We start from the raw sequence: 15,930 nt of genomic DNA, 5'->3' as shown, positions 1-15,930 counted from the left end.
TAACCTGGAACCAACTTGAAGCTGTAAAGCCACTACTCCTTTAGCCTCAGATGACCCACCCGTTAAATTATTTATATTCACATCAGTAGGAAGCAAGTCATCGACAGATTTCCTAATAGCTTTTAATGTCCTAGAAGGAAAAATGTTGACAATAGCTCCATTATCAACCAACACCCTTTCCACTGGCACTCCATCAAGATAAGCCCTAACATATAAAGGCCTTAGATGCCTGATAAGCTTGTCTTCTGGCTTTTGTAGCACAACCTTCTCTCCATCGACAAACCTTACTATCTCAATTGATCTTGGTAGCTTGGCATGTGTCTCAGTTATTGCTATTTGAACCACAGTCTCGGTCAAGTCTTCCACATCTCCTGCTAACTCATCTAGTTGGTCAGGCTTGACCTGGAACCTATGAGAAATAGCCATAATCATATTGCACTCCTTAGATGGAGGTAAAGAACCAAAGTGAACGGCAACTAACTTCTCCCCAAAGTCACCACCAGAACTATCTAACTTGACTTCATCTTCTCTAACTCCTTCCTCACCATTCATGTTATCAATGGCCATTTCCTAGTCCTGAACTCCTTTCATTGCCACATCTTTCTCATTGGTGTCATCTTCATCAGACATTAAATCCTTATCCAGCTCTTTCAATTTCTGTCTCAACAAAGCCTTTTCAAAAAGCTTCCCAACAGGTCTGTCATTTCTCTTTTCTGGCTCTATTTTCCATTTTAAAATCTGAGCTGGTTGTACTGGATGAGCTCTAGAAGTTGAACCCTTCACTTCCTTTTCTCCAGTAATAGGAACCAATCCATTTCTAGTCCATACTAAATCTTGTCTTCCAGCTGGCTTATCCTCCGCAGCTGTAGACGTCATGGCATGGAACTTTCTTTGTTCTCTCCTTTTCTGAGTTCTTGTTTCTCCCATTAGTCTCCAACCAGTCATAAGAAACTTCGGATGAAACACTCCTTACTATCCTAGATGGGATGGTATTGGAGGTTTTACCATCCTTGGCTGAACTAGTTACATATCTAGCCTCATTCTTGGGCCACGATATTGCTATTGAAGTCCCTCAAATGGTCTCACAAACTGTTGTTGCCCTCCATATGGCCTTCCAATCTGTTGATGGCCATTATGTGGTGCATTAAACTACTGTTGCTAGCCAATATATGGCCTAGTTAGTATCTTGGGATTTCCATAGGGCTTAGGACCCTTTTGTTATTTGAGCATAGCCCTTACGTTACTTGACCCACCAAAGCATAGATGAACAGAAGCCATTTGGAACAAGAATGGAGCATCATCCTTCCCATATTTTTTTGCAGGACCAAATATCCCTATGTCTGTCCCATCATAGTGTAGACGTCCCCGAACGTCCCGGGAGGGAATCCCGTTTTGTTCATTTGGGCTCACTACAGTTCGGACTCAAATTGTCACGGTTCTTAATCTGATCTCACAATGTGCGATGTGAGATTGATAAATCAGCAAAGAGTCCAAATCCAACAAATCGTTTTGAAAAATAGATTTTTAGAAAGAAGTGTCAAACCTGGACTGCTTTGCCAGATATAGAGTCGCCACCTAAATATTTTATTTTGGGAGACTTTAAGAAACCCTGACTCATGCCTAAGGCCACGTGTCCGTCATCCAAAGTTGCCTCGGCTCGGGAACTTAGGTACGATTAGGGTAGGTCACTTCGTGAGCACCCCCGCTCGCCCGATCAAAGATCGGTCTCTACTAACCATGATATCAAGTTTTGAAAACATTATGTGCTCTTATTTTCCGGTTATTAGCATAGAATTACTATGTAATGCACACAGCATACAAGAATAGACTAGATCCCCTAAGTTAAAACAAAGCATCGCATACCTGTTTATTTTTTAAAATGGATTGAAATTTGCTACTCGCAAGTAGGCTAAAACACCAAGTTTCGATGAATCATTCCAACTCAAGCAACCCAACCTTCACCCACAGGCATTCAGGCAGTTATATCACGTAAGCAGATAGCCTCATGGTAAGCATGCTATCATGGCAAAAATCACACTCATGTAAGGTGCTAAAGCATAAAAACTTACCTAGTACTCCGAGCCAAAACAAGAAACTAGTTAGGAATCATGCATGACCCTAGTCCATATTAAGATGGCTAATGCAACACATGCAAAATGCAACTAAAATAGGCTCGGCTATTCTAAGAATGGCATGTGAAATGTGGCAACTAGATACACGTATTCAAGTTGGAATTGAAACGCAATGCAGTTAGCATGATGCGCCGAGCCTGGTGCATGCAAAACAGATGAATGATGCAAACATGCGAGCATAAGCATGCTAATTGAAACGTGTCCTAAACTAACCATCAAAAGCTAGTAAATAAAAGGGAGAAAGACGTGGGGTTAGAAGACATACATCACATGCACACACACTTATTACAGCATTGCCCTCTCGCAGAGGGTCCGAATAAATAATAAAAAACAAATAAATAATTAACTACTCTAGCTAATTAAATATTACAAAATCCTAAATTAATTAACAAATTAGTTACAAAGGGAGGCCGCTGCAGCCCCGCCTCGGAATGCTTGGATGATGCATGCTCGATTTGCCTTGCTCGGAAACTCGTTCCCATGCCTCAGTTGCCTCTGTTTGCACTGTTCTGCACCCTTGATAATTGTAAAAATTCTTGGGATGCTTCTGAATTACTCCCTGATCATTATGGGATATCACCGGCCAAGATATCTGACCACTGGCTATGGAAATATGGTAACCGACCAGAAGTTAGTCCATCGGCTGGACTTTTGTGTTCGGCCGGCACTGAAAATTGCCGACCGGCCATTTCTTCCTGCAGAATACTAGTTTTACTGCAACAGAGGACAAACAGTGCATGGCAAGGTATTTTCAAGGCAATGTGTACATAGCCACTCTCCCTATCATGCAACGAACTCAAGGGAGCATGGCTCTCGGTCCTTGGGCCACCAATCACGCATTTCGATGCATGATGGCCAAAGATGCCAAGTTTGCAAATCAATGTAAAATGAATGCAACGAAAACAAATGAATGCTACACACTCTATCTTGTTGGGATCAAGAGTGTCGGTGACCGAGGATTGAGGCGTGTTTCGTCACTTTAAGTACGAACACACCTCATACCTCATGTTTGGTTTGACACCCCAAACCAAACATAATGCAATGCATGTATGCAATATGGCTCAAATATGCCAAATGGCTCATGTATGCAATATGAGGCTAAGTTAGCAAAGCATGCCAAAGGCAATGCAACCTAAACATGCAAATGTACAATGTGCTAAGCATGCAAGATGCAATGCAATGTGACCTAACATGCAAGCTAAGCTAATGTAACACAAGCACACCAAGTATGCAACAAGGTTATGTGATGCAACTAGCTAAATGACATGCAATATAATAAACATGCAAACATGGTATAATGCAAGCATGCAACAACACACAAATGCAACATGTCAAACATGAAACTATATGCAAAGATGGGCTTAAACCGAAATGGGAAGATCTCAACCAATCCCAAAACAGTGGCCAAAATACCAAAATTAAGGCACCAAAATGCAAGATAAACATGCACACATGTTGGTCCATCAATTTAGGCCACGATGCACAACCTTCAAACATGAGCAAGATGTGATAAATATGAAGATATGGCATTGCAAATAAACTCTGAAATCACATGAAGAATGACGCCAAATCGACTACACAATGCAAACATGGCATGTTAATGGAGTTAAAGCTCAAAGCTAGCTACAGGACTTAAACCATGACTATGTCAACCAAGCCCCAAATGGTCGAGACGACCCAAAACAGTCCCGAGGCAGACCAAAATGAAGCTAAAACTCATATGGAACAAAGCCAAAACATGCTATGAAGAAAGACACAAAACGAAACACATACAAGGCTTAAAAGGGCAAATGCACTACACCTCTTATAACCGAACATGGAATGACTTAGACTGATGAAGTCAGAGTTAAAACAAGTCAAAATAAACCCCAAAACCCACTGATATGGTAACCCGAAGACTTGAACAAATAGGCATGCATAATGGCCTAAACATGGAGTATAAGACAACAACTCTTCAAAGCATTAAAAGGGTGTTAAGTGCAAGCATGCGAGCATGAAACATGGACTGAAATAGCATGAGATGTGATTTCAAATCACTGAAATAACCCAAATGAAGCATGCTCAAGACTCACACACCCAAGGCTAACAAGCCAAAATGCAAGGTGGCTGTACAAAGCGTAGCAAGCATGACCAAATCGACACCAATCAGAGCTTAAACAGGGTAAAACATGACTAAAAACTTCACAAAGCTAAGTCAAAACATGCAAGCACGGTGGTCTAAAAGCATGATGCATTTCTAGGCAAAATAAATAAATGCAAGGCAAGTGTATTATGCATGCAATGGACTAACAATCCGACCAAAAACAGAGGTATAATATGATCAAATAACACCAAAAGCCCTCTGAAATGGAGCCAACATTGACTAAGCATGCATGCTTCCTTTATGAGCCAAAAACACAAACAAAGGAAACACAAAGGGAGAGGGGTGTCCCTCCCCTATACATGACCTCAAAACCACTTCTTCACCACTGAAAATCCTTTGGATTTTAGTGGTGAGAAGGCCAATACACGAAGGTACCAAAGCTCAACAAGAAAAGTACAAAAAGAGGCCAAACAAGGCCTAAGAGGGGGTGGACAACCCCCAACCCAAAAGCAACCTTAAACAAACATCTTAAGCATGAAAATACATAACTTTTATTAGTTATACACTAAGGCCTCGTTTGGGAACATGCTAATTTAGTAACTTTTTGGCTATTTGGCTAAAAAGGTAGGTAAAAAAAACTTGTATGTTTGGGATGACTTTTTGGCTAATTACGAAAAGATGTGCAAAAAGTAGAGAGAAAAAGAGAATCTTTGACTTTTTGGTATGAGTTGTTGACTTTTTGACTAATTTAGTAACTTTTTGGCTAATTGGCTAAAAAAGTAAGTCCCCAAACGGGGCCTAAGCGTAAAACAGCATGCAAGATAGGTTAAAAGCTTGTACAAAAATGGGAAATATAAAGCAAATAGTGCTCACCCTTGAAAAACACTTCAAGAACAACAACCCCAGTCCCTTCCTCTGATCAAAACCAACTTAAAGACTCTGAAACCAGTCCATCAACACCTTAGTAACCGAAGTATAGTGTAACACTAGGTGTTTTAGTGCAAAACTAAGAACAAAAGCACACATTTGAACACTATTTTCACACACAAATGGAGAGAGAGAGAGAGAAAGATATAGAGAGGGAGTGATATATGTGATATATATCTCTGATATATATCTCTGATTTGATCAACCTCTCTAAAGGAGAAGGGAGGCCCTCTTTTATAGAACAAAAAAGGCCTAAGCTTCTTAGAGAAGCTAAGACAAAGGGGTCAAGCTTCCTCAAGAAGCTAGAACAAAGGTTCAAGCTTCTTGGGGAAACTAAGGCAAAGGTCCAAGTTTATTGGGGAAGCTAAGGCAAAGGGTTCAAGCTTCCTCAAGAAGCTAGAGCAAAAGGGTGCAAATGGTGCAAATCCTCCATACACGTGTATGGAGGACAGGTATGTGTGCTCCAGCTGGCACAGCTGGCATGAAAAATGCCTGAAAAAGGAAAAAAAGAAGTCCCAGCCTGAAAATATGGCCGATTGACCAAACAAACGGTCGGCCAACCAAAAACAATGCCGACCGGCCATCACTAATGGTCGGTAGTAACAAAACAAGGTCGATGGCCTCAAGCCAAAGCCGGTGAGGTGTGGCGATGACCAACAAGCCATTCTCTGCCCTCAGAAGTAAAAACACAAGTGTTTGGTCCATGACCAAGCACAAAACAGCCAAGTTGAGAGATCTTGAGGCAAGGCGCGTAGCCGAGACCTCTAAGAACTCAAAACAAACACGAACATGGATGATCACCGAGTGTTCAAACGGTGACGTCCAAGTCTTGAGGACAGTCAAAATGGGGTGTCTACAGTTGCCCCTCTTTGACAGAACTCGAAAGTCATAACAATGACCGGAGTGAGTGTCAAAGCCCGGAGACGACCCATTTTTGACAAGGCCGAAGACTTAGACAAAGCATACAAGCCAACAAAGATATGTGCCTGAAGGCAGGGGCAAGATACAAGAACAATGCACAAAGCCGAGCGTAACTTATGATCATGCAAAGAAAGCTGTAACGAAGCATAATATGCAACAGTTTTAAGCAAGAATACACAAATCTAACTACATTACATGCAGAAAGGATGTAAGAGAATTACTCAATTCTCACTACGTTTGACGCGGAGAATACAATACCTGTGCAGTTCGTCTGGTCGTACCAGCTTCAAATGAACCGTACATACAATATCGTGCCTGCAAGAGAAAGAAAACTTACAGGTACAACATTGTTAGAAACATGCATAACAATTGAAAGGTGCGTGACAACGCAAGCGAAGGGGTGCATAACAATGCGGGTGAGAGGGGTGCACAACAACACAACCCAAGTGTGTGCATAACAATGCAATTTGAAATAAGCGTATCAATGCATGGAGGGCGTGCGTGACAACGCAATGCACTATCAAGTGCGGGTAAGGTGTGCGCAAAATAGCGCGATGCAATGTGTATAGGAACTTGAACACATATAAGTAAAGCATAACGCGACAACGCATGCAATGTGTATAGGAACTTGAACACATATAAGTAAAGCATAACCCGACAACGCATGCAATGTGTATAACAATGCGAAGAGGGGAGAAAGGTGCAAAAACACATAAGCATACGCAAAAACGCATGCAATGTGTGTAACAATGCGAGAAGGAGAGAAAGGTGCAATTCAACTGAAGCATGGTAAAGGCATGTTATTCGTGATGTTGAAATGCAACTTCAAAATGAGGCATTATTCAACGCAAGATGCATAACAAGTGTGTTTTGTCGAAGTCAAAATGAAGCAACGTAATAACACATAATTGAAGCAATTTATGGAATTCGCAAGATACCAAAGGATACGAGAAAGGATACTCCCCTCACGCACCAAGCATCGCTCATAGAAGACACGGCTCAAGGTCAACACGAAGGCCTACTAGGGTTCAAAAGTGCACTTTCTTGCACTGTCCTGAGTAATGAAGGTGCCAAACCACATGATTGACTCGAACAAGGGCGTGGGAGGTGTATCGACCACAAGGGGTGGCCACCGGTATTAATCCAAACACTCTGCTGCTCCTGTCCCTTTTCGCTTTACTTTTCTTTTTACTGGTAGTTTAAGCACATTGCACTGCCTCAGGCAGGTTTCACTTTCTCAAAACTATGTACTTTTTGCAAAAGACATGATGGAAATGAAACAGCTATTTCGTTCAAAAAGTGCTATATTTTATGCATAGCATCGCATCGCATCGCATTACACAACAATGTAAAGGAGATTTGAACCTTTGTTTGAAAATTAAGCACTTGCAACGTAATAATCAGGTAGTGAACCGAGTAAGGACAAAAACAACTCGATAATCAAAACAAAGAGCTCGATAAGTTAACCAACTGTAAATACAACTCGATAAACAAAGTAAAGACTTAAAGGATGTAAAATACAACTCGATAAGCAAATGTACAACAACTCGATAAACAAGACGAAGTAACAGGTATTAGTTCGCAAAAACATCACCAGAAGGCATTGGAAGTGGTGTCAATCACCAGTTTTTCATCATTCTTAACACTTATTCAGCTTAGAGCACAATTAGAGGTCATCGGCCAAAGGGAGACATCGCTGGCCGAAATTAATTGGAATCGGCCAATATTCTAGCCAATCGGCCGAAATAGATGGTCGGTCGGCACTGTTTTTGGTCGACCAGCCAAAAATGGTAAAGACCTCCAGAATGTTGACACCTGTCCTCCACTCAACACCTTATCCTCTACAAAAGCCTCAGCCTCGTAGTTTTCCTCATTTCAACACTGGTTTACACCAAATGGAGGAGTTTCTTACCCAAAATCTCACAACTTGGGTTGCCAACTTGGATGGCTCGGAAAAGCTGAATTTCCGAGACTTTGGCGTAAATGCACTATTCACGCTGAGTCGCACTCCGCTGCACTTTCCATTTCTTCATGCCACGGCAAGGTTTTAGAATCCGGTAACATATGTCTTTAGCTTTACCGGGCAAGAGGTGTGTCCTACCTTCGAAGATTTCCAAGCTTTGATGGAATCCGAGCGCAACGAAGAAATCTTACCCCAACTTCGCTTCGGCCACGCCCAAGCCTTAGGGCGAATGTGTGGACTTACTATGCACGACGCTCGATCTTTGATTTGTGACGGAATGCTAAACGTTTCGAGTTTAATTTGTCAATTTTCCAATGCCGGTGACCGCGGTGACCATCATTAGCAAGGTTTTCGGCGACACGCCCTTTGTTTGTGCATGCTATCTCGTTTCTTGCTTGCCTCAGGCTCCGAAGGATCTAGTGCCCGGTTGATCGAGGTTGTTCAAAGCTTAAAGGAGGGAAAAAACTGCATTGCCATGTCTTTGGCCGAGACATTGATGGGCTTGGATGCTTTTCATCACCGAGAGACGACCAGATTTGCGCGGAGTCCACTACTGCTGCAGGTAATGTTCCCACCCTTCCTCGCATATATATTGCTCACGTCACTCGGCCCTCAAGCTCGGTTTTTTCTCACAAAGCCCTTTTTTCACTTTTCTCTCATCGTACATCTCTTTATTCTTTAATCTCTCGTTTTCCATCCCTCCCCAGGTGTGGTTGATGGATAAGTTGCAGGTTGTGGACTCTTTCCCAACGTACTTAGCTCACGGCTACTTCTTCCAATGTCGTCTAGTTGACGTCCTAGATGAGGGATGGTGGTTCGACTGGATGTGCAATTTGTCCATAGTCCGTATTGCTTGGTGGTGTCCCTAGCTCAACCTACCACCAATGAGCTACAGCATGTTCCGGCAGACCGGGATTCAGTTGATTGGCTTGACTCACTGTGTATTCTACTTCCCGTTCCGGTTCCAGTGCCAGTTCGGCCATGATCAGACTTGCCCAGCAGAGGGGATAGAGTATCCAGCCGTATTCGCAGTCCGAGGTGCGCAGCTTGCTCGGCATACCGCAGCACGGAGGACTAGAGAACTCCTGGCCCCCGCTCCCACTTTCGGTTGCACCTTATCTGATGAGTGCATAGATTGGCTTAATGAAGAGGCGCAGATTGGGCCCAGCTTGGCATCAGAGGCTTCGACCAGCTCTGGGAGGGGGTGCAGGAACACCTGACTATGCCCCTGATTTATTTGCTTTAATCAGAACTTTCGAGTTTTCTTTATGAATGTAATGAAAAACAACTTCAATTTGTATGCAGGAGCAGGAGAACTCTGTATTGAAATCAACAAAATTGAAGGTTGTGGGTACTGAAAATTTTCCGTTTGGTCCAAAAATGGTCTAAGTTGTAAAAGATTAATTTAAGCAAAATCAACTTTTATTAAAACTTTTCAAAACCATTTTCGATATGGATCAGAACTGGACACGCCTGAGATTCGTCACTGAGATGCACAAACCCGGATCCCAGCAACTAGGAAGTTGCCCCTAGTCTGAATAGCACTGTACCGGAGATCACAACTGAGCTTTTGAATGCTGAATAGATAAAGATGACCGAGATGATCAAATGGACAAAGTTGATCGGGGAAGTGTTTATGGCTGAACTTCAGGATGAAGTTGCCTACATATCCCAAAAATGGGAATCAAGCCTTACGTAGTTCGGCTCAGGTTCACTCGTGTATTGACCCTCACCTTTTACGCTCTAACTTTTGCCAAGGCCGCCCTTTGCGGGTTTTCAACCTTGCGAGCTCAGTTTTTATAATTTCAAATTTTTTATGCTCTAACTTTTGCCTAGGTCGCCCTTTTGAGTTTTCGGCCTAACGAGCCTTTCAAGGATAATATTTCTTCAACTTGTCCATGTTGATCCGTTGTGAGAACTCTAGGCCATCTAGGTCCATCAGAACGATAGCTCCTTCCGACCAAATAGACTTAATGATGTAGGGACCAGTCCAATTGGGTCTGAACTTGCCCCTAGGGTCATGGATGAGGGCTCGGTTGTCTTTGAGCACCAAATCTCCTTCTTTCAAATTCTGGGACTTAACCTTCTTATTGAAAGCCCTAGCAATTCTGCGCTGATAACCTTGAACATGATACAGTGCTTTCAGTCTTCTTTCATCAAAGAGCATGAGTTCTTCAAATCTGCTCTGCTGCCAATCTGCTTCGGCTATCTGACACTCAGCCAGTACTCGTAATGACGGAACCTCAATTTCGATAGGTAGAACGGCCTTCATCCCATAAATCAACGAATACAGAGTCGCTCCAGTAGATGTTCTAATTGAAGTCCAGTAACCCCACAGAGCAAATGGCAGCTTATCTGGCCAGTCCCGGTAGATTTCCACCATCTTCTGTAAAATGTGTTTGATGTTCTTGTTGGCGGCCTCAACTGCTCCATTGGTCTGAGGCCGGTATGTGGACGACTTATGAAAAGCCACGTTATATTTCTCCATTCTGTCTTCGACGGCCACCACCATTGGTTCGGGTTAGATTCGGGAGATGTCCAACATGCACAAGTCGGTGCTGTTAGGAAGGAACACCTCTGGCTTGGGTAGGTGAGATAGGGTGATATATATGTTGGGGTCGTATGACATGACCCCGGTCTGGATAAAGTTGATGCATTTAGGAGGTGGAGCTTGGTTGTGTGGTGGGAGAGGGTTGGTTATGACATTGGGTTTCTCTGGAGGCACGATCACCCTGTTGTCGATGAGATCCTGAATCTCATGACGTAATCTATAGCATTGGTCGGTGTCATGACCGTGCTGTTGGTGAAACGCGCAGTACTTCACCGGGTTATAGGAGGGGGGAAGTTTTTCTGGAAATGGCCACGGCTCCAAAGGCTTCAAGTGCTCTTTTCTGATTAAAACCCCCAAAGCTTTGGACAGGGGCATATATAGTGGGGTGAAGGCTCTTTGGCTCTTGGGTGCGTATCTGGCTGCTTGCGAGCTACTACCGGACGCACCGGTGAATGGCGTAGCTGCAAGAGGGCTTGGGGTGTCGGTGGTGACCATGCTTACTTCCTGAGATATGGCAGTTGCAGCACTGCTTGTGCCTGCATTCGTACTGCGGTTGTTGAAGGTTCTCCTGGGTTGCTCTCTATCATTGTCAATCAAGCCCTACTTCAAAGCATCCTTGATCTGTACTCTCATCTCATGTAGATCTGGAATGGTGGAAAAGGGGAGAACAATCATTTTCTGCATGAGCTTGGGCTGGAGATTACGCACAATCATCCGAATCTGATCTTTGTCCATGGGCCTTATGGTCATCATTGAGGCCTTGGCCCTCCATCTGGTTACAAACTTAGAAAAGCTCTCCTTAGGCTCCTGCCTGGTCGTCTCGAGATCTCAGGTTGTAATCTCGATTTGTGTATTATAGGAGTACTGAGCGACAAAAGCCTCAGCCATCTCATCCCAACTCCTTTTAACATCGTCTTCCAGTTTTGCGTACCAGATGGCTGCCACACCCGACAGGGTCTGTCCAAATAAAGAAAGTTTTTGTAGTCTGGTGAGGCCCATTGGCCTTAGAATGTCTGAAAACAGCCGCAGGTGTACCATGGGATCCTCGGATCCATCAAATTGGTTGATATGCGGCATCTTAAATCTGTCTAGCAGCGTCACGGCTGCGTCAGTATACCCATCCTCAATGTCCGGGATGGACTTCACACCCTGAGATTTCTTGAACAGCTTTTCAAGCTTGCTCACTTTTAAAGCTGTGGGATCCGTTTCGAACTCAAAAGGGGAGTCCGGTAGGCTGGTGGGTGTTTTGGATAGCTGGGGTAGAACTGGGGGCAGAGCTAGCCCTGTCGGAATGTCCGTCTCCCCCTGGACATTTGGTGCCTCCCCGGGTGTCGGAACTCCTAGTGGGGGAGGAGCTTGGTGCGAAGCAAATGCTCCAGTTTGCTGCTGTAGCCGGGTAATTAGCTCTGCCTGTAGTGCCATGACAACGGCCTGCTATTTGGCAAATTCTGCTTGACAAACAGCGTCTTCCTGCATGGCTTTCATGCTCTCCTGGAGCTGACGCACCATGTCCTCCATCTCTGACATACTGCCCTGATTTATCTGAACTGTCGATGTATCTGCCTATGTAGTAGACTCGGAAATCTCAACCTGACTGTTCAAAGACCACTGATCTGGTAATCTCGGAACCGATGCACTGTGCCTCACTGACCTCCGTCTAGCAACCGGGGGTAAAAAATAGAACACTGGTTGTCCGTCTACCAGATCCTCAGATCGATAGAGTCGGCGACCTCTAGTCTAGAGTGCTTGGGAAATATCCGCTTGGTCGGAAGCAATTATGCTAAACTACCCTAGCAAAAAGATAAATAAAGCAATAATAAAGAAATAAACAACCAAACAAATGGGCAGCATAACAGTGTAAATAAACACACAACACGGAGTTAGGCATCACAACACACAGTTGATAAGCTGAATACACTGTTCTCAAACACTAATCAGTGTTCCCAAATTACTGCCCCCGAATCTAAATCTGATACCCGCAGATGACTGATTCCCAAAATACCGATACTGGTGCCCTCAAGCCTGATACCCAAACTTGTAAACTGATACGTGCGTTCCTGTAGAGGCACACTCTAAAAGCACATAGCAAACAAGTGAGAGCCAAAACACACCTATGTTGGGATAGGGTTTTCCTGTCCTATTTTGTCAGGAGCTAGAGTTTCACTATGCACACAGCGGTTTCAAACAACCTAGAATTGGGTAAGCAACCTGTCCTAGTTTGGAATAGTCATTATGAATTCTGAATATGCACTAGGTCAAATGGTTAAAAGGGGTGCCCCGGTAAAAATCGAGATTTGTATTCTAATCGTGGCAGAGCCCGTAACCGGTCAGCCTTATGGCACGCTTTTCAAAGCGAGCCTCTGGCAAACTGTTCAGGAATAGCAAATGGTAAACACCATAAGTGTAGGTCAAATTGGTTGATATGCGGCATCTTAAATCTGTCTAGCAGCGTCACGGCTGCGTCAGTATACCCATCCTCAATGTCCGGGATGGACTTCACACCCTGAGATTTCTTGAACAGCTTTTCAAGCTTGCTCACTTTTAAAGCTGTGGGATCCGTTTCGAACTCAAAAGGGGAGTCCGGTAGGCTGGTGGGTGTTTTGGATAGCTGGGGTAGAACTGGGGGCAGAGCTAGCCCTGTCGGAATGTCCGTCTCCCCCTGGACATTTGGTGCCTCCCCGGGTGTCGGAACTCCTAGTGGGGGAGGAGCTTGGTGCGAAGCAAATGCTCCAGTTTGCTGCTGTAGCCGGGTAATTAGCTCTGCCTGTAGTGCCATGACAACGGCCTGCTATTTGGCAAATTCTGCTTGACAAACAGCGTCTTCCTGCATGGCTTTCATGCTCTCCTGGAGCTGACGCACCATGTCCTCCATCTCTGACATACTGCCCTGATTTATCTGAACTGTCGATGTATCTGCCTATGTAGTAGACTCGGAAATCTCAACCTGACTGTTCAAAGACCACTGATCTGGTAATCTCGGAACTGATGCACTGTGCCTCACTGACCTCCGTCTAGCAACCGGGGGTAAAAAATAGAACACTGGTTGTCCGTCTACCAGATCCTCAGATCGATAGAGTCGGCGACCTCTAGTCCAGAGTGCTTGGGAAATATCCGCTTGGTCGGAAGCAATTATGCTAAACTACCCTAGCAAAAAGATAAATAAAGCAATAATAAAGAAATAAACAACCAAACAAATGGGCAGCATAACAGCGTAAATAAACACACAACACGGAGTTAGGCATCACAACACACAGTTGATAAGCTGAATACACTGTTCTCAAACACTAATCAGTGTTCCCAAATTACTGCCCCCGAATCTAAATCTGATACCCGCAGATGACTGATTCCCAAAATACCGATATTGGTGCCCTCAAGCCTGATACCCTAACTTGTAAACTGATACGTGCGTTCCTGTAGAGGCACACTCTAAAAGCACATAGCAAACAAGTGAGAGCCAAAACACCCCTATGTTGGGATAGGGTTTTCCTGTCCTATTTTGTCAGGAGCTAGAGTTTCACTATGCACACAGCGGTTTCAAACAACCTAGAATTGGGTAAGCAACCTGTCCTAGTTTGGAATAGTCATTATGAATTCTGAATATGCACTAGGTCAAATGGTTAAAAGGGGTGCCCCGGTAAAAATCGAAATTTGTATTCTAATCGTGGCAGAGCCCGTAACCGGTCAGCCTTATGGCACGCTTTTCAAAGCGAGCCTCTGGCAAACTGTTCAGGAATAGCAAATGGTAAACACCATGACTTAGGCGCACCAATGCAAATACAATGCAAAGAAACACATAAGTGTAGTCAAAACAAGATATCATGAGTTCGAGTCAAGTTCTCTAAATCCCCAGCAAAGTCGCCAGAAACTGTAGACGTCCCGAACGTCCCGGGAGGGAATCCCGTTTTGTTTATTTGGGCTCACTACAGTTCTGACTCAAATTGTCACGGTTCTTAATCTGATCTCACAATGTGCGATGTGAGATTGATAAATCACCAAAGAGTCCAAATCTGACAAATCGTTTTGAAAAATAGATTTTTAGAAAGAAGTGCCAAACCTGGACTGCTTTGCCAAATACAGAGTCGCCACCTAAATATTTTATTTTGGGGGAATTTAGGAAACCCTGACTCATGCCTAAGGCCACGTGTCCGTCATCACCAAAGTTGCCTCGGCTTGGGAACTTAGGTACGATTGGAGAAGATCACTTCGTGAGCACCCCCGCTCGCCCGATCAACGATCGGCCTCTACTAACCATGATATCGAGTTTTGAAAACATTATGTGCTCTTATTCCGGTTATTAGCCTAGAATTACTATGTAATGTACACAGCATACAAGAATAGACTAGATCACCTAAGTTAAAACAAAGCATCGCATACCTGTTTATTTTTTAAAATGGATTGAAATTTGCTACTCGCAAGTAGGCTAAAACACCAAGTTTCGATGAATCATTCCAACTCAAGCAACCCAACCTTCACCCACAGGCATTCAGGCAGTTATATCACGTAAGCAGATAGCCTCATGGTAAGCATGCTATCATGGCAAAAATCACACTCATGTAAGGTGCTAAAGCATAAAAACTTACCTAGTACTCCGAGCCAAAACAAGAAACTAGTTAAGAATCATGCATGACCCTAGTCCATATTAAGATGGCTAATGCAACATATGCAAAATGCAACTAAAATAGGCTCGGCTATTCTAAGAATGGCATGTGAAATGTGGCAACTAGATACACGTATTCAAGTTGGAATTGAAACGCAATGCAGTTAACATGATGCGCCGAGCCTGGTGCATGCAAAACAGATGAATGATGCAAACATGCGAGCATAAGTATGCTAATTGAAACGTGTCCTAAACTAACCATCAAAAGCTAGTAAATAAAAGGGAGAAAGACGTGGGGTTGGAAGACATACATCACATGCACACACACTTATTACAACATTGCCCTCTCGCAGAGGGTCCGAATAAATAATACAAAACAAATAAATAATTAACTACTCTAGCTAATTAAATATTACAAAATCCTAAATTAATTAACAAATTAGTTACAAAGGGAGGCCGCTGCAGCCCCGCCTCGGAATGCTTGGATGATGCATGCTCGATTTGTCTTGCTCGGAAACTCGTTGCCATGCCTCAGTTGCCTCTGTTTGCACTGTTCTGCACCCTTGATAATTGTAAAAATTCTTGGGATGCTTCTGAATTACTCCCTGATCATTATGGGATATCACCGGCCAAGATATCTGACCACTGGCTATGGAAATATGGTAACCGACCAGAAGTTAGTCCATCGGCTGGACTTTTGTGTTCGGCCGGCACTGAAAATTGCCGACCGGCCATTTCTTCCTGCAGAATATTGGT

This window comes from Camellia sinensis, chromosome 5 (assembly GCF_055761805.1).
Source record: "Camellia sinensis isolate YWXY chromosome 5, ASM5576180v1, whole genome shotgun sequence".
Classification (NCBI taxonomy): Eukaryota; Viridiplantae; Streptophyta; class Magnoliopsida; order Ericales; family Theaceae; genus Camellia; species Camellia sinensis.
Note: the sequence above shows the minus strand (reverse complement) of the source record.